This window comes from Arachis hypogaea, chromosome 20, assembly GCF_003086295.3.
Source record: "Arachis hypogaea cultivar Tifrunner chromosome 20, arahy.Tifrunner.gnm2.J5K5, whole genome shotgun sequence".
Classification (NCBI taxonomy): Eukaryota; Viridiplantae; Streptophyta; class Magnoliopsida; order Fabales; family Fabaceae; genus Arachis; species Arachis hypogaea.
In genome coordinates this window covers 100,884,595-100,886,351 of record NC_092055.1, presented here as the reverse complement: position 1 = coordinate 100,886,351, position 1,757 = coordinate 100,884,595, and the positions used below count along the sequence as shown (strand labels likewise).

Here is a 1,757-nt window from a genome sequence, read left to right as displayed (position 1 = left end):
CCTTCTTCTCCTCTGGAGCTTCCTTTTCAACTAGCTCTTCATTGGCCTTGGTCTCAGAGCCAGCTACTTTACCACTTCTTAATTGAATACCCTTGCAATCTTCTCCTGGGTTCACCACTGTATCACCTTGAACTGTACTTGCAGACCTCTCAAGTATTTGCTTGCTCAGTTGGCCCACTAGCACTTCTAAGTTTCTAATGGAGGCCTTGGTTTCCTGCATAAATTATGCTTTCGCACTTGCCACTTGTTCACTTATTATGGTGATAGCCTTACATTCCTCTTTTGGATTTGGAATTGTGTTACCAGGAAGGCTATTAGTGGTCCTCTGATCAATTTCATTGACCTTTGTGGCTAATTGACCCATTTGAATTTCCAGGTTCTTGATGGATGCTCTGGTTTCCTGTCTAAAACCTGTCAATATTGCTTCCAAATCATTGTTCTGCTGGAACCGCCCTGAGAACTATTATTGACGTTCTGAGGTCTCTGAGGTTGGTCCCTCCATCCAAAATTTGGGTGATTCCTCCATCCCTGGTTGTATGTCTTAGAATATGGATCATTGTTGGGATTTCTAGGACCACTCCCCATGTAATTCACCTGTTCAGAAGAGGGTTGAGCATAATCATAATTATCATTTTGCATAAAGTTACCTGCCATGTCATAGGAGACTTCCTGTGGTGGATTTTAGGTGTTGATAGCTGAGACTTGCATGCCACCCATCTGTTGAGTAAGTAGATTTATTTGCTGAGACATCAGCTTGTTCTGAGCAAGAAGAGCATTAACAGCTTCTACTTCCAACACACCTCTCTTTTGAGAGGTCTCAGAGTTCACAAGATTCTTGTTAGATGAGTAGAGATATTGGTTGCTTGCAACTAATTCAATCAGCTCAATAGTCTCCTCTGGTGTCTTCTTCTTGTGCAATGAATCGCCTGCAGAGGTATCTAAGCTCATCTTTGACATCTCTCCTAAGCCTTCATAAAAGATATCCAGTTGAGTCCACTTGGAGAACATGTCAGGAGGGCATTGCCTAGTCAGTAGCTTGTATCTCTCCCAAGCTTTATAAAGAGTTTCACCCTCCTTCTGTCTGAAAGTCTGAACCTCCAACCTAAGCTTAGTCAGCTTCTTTGGTGGGAAAAATTTAGTGAGAAATTCAGTAACGACCTTTTCCCAAGTATTCAGACTTTCCTTTGGTTGGGAATCTAGCCATAGCTTTGCTTTATCCCTCAGAGCAAACGGGAAAAGCATGAGTCTGTACACCTCTGGATTCACTCCGTTTGTCTTCACAGTATCACATATCTGCAGAAAATCAGATATGAATTGATTTGGATCTTCATGAGGAAGTCCATGATACTGGCTGTTTTGCTGCACCAGGGTGACCAGTTGTGGCTTCAACTCAAAGTTGTTTGCAGTTATAGGAGGCACCACAATACTTTTTCCATAAAGATCCGCAGTAGGGGCAGAATAAGAGCCAAGCACTCTCCTCTGTTGATCATCCCCATTCGGATTTACCACATTGGCATTAGCATTATTATTTGCCATAGTGGATTCTGCAGCCTTGCAAAGTCTTGCTTGTTGTAAACGCCGCCTGAAAGTTCTTTCAGGTTCAGGATCAAAGTCTAAGAGATGTTCTTTGTCTCTATTCCTGCGCATACACAAGCAGAAAACAAGAAAAAATGGGACTCTCTACGTCAGAGTGTAGAGAAGTCCCTGTGAGGTAACCTGTGTAAAATAATAAAATAAAAATATTAAATAGATAAATA

The 1,757-nt window shown here is 41.9% G+C and overlaps 1 non-coding gene across 1 annotated transcript; it reads left to right on the top strand.

Moving 5' to 3' along the window:
- The first annotated feature begins 1,006 nt into the window (after window positions 1–1,006).
- On the top strand, window positions 1,007–1,110 carry LOC112788068 (small nucleolar RNA R71). The gene has a single exon (XR_003195449.1). It is a non-coding gene; the product is annotated as a small nucleolar RNA R71 (small nucleolar RNA).
- Window positions 1,111–1,757: the final 647 nt, after the last annotated feature.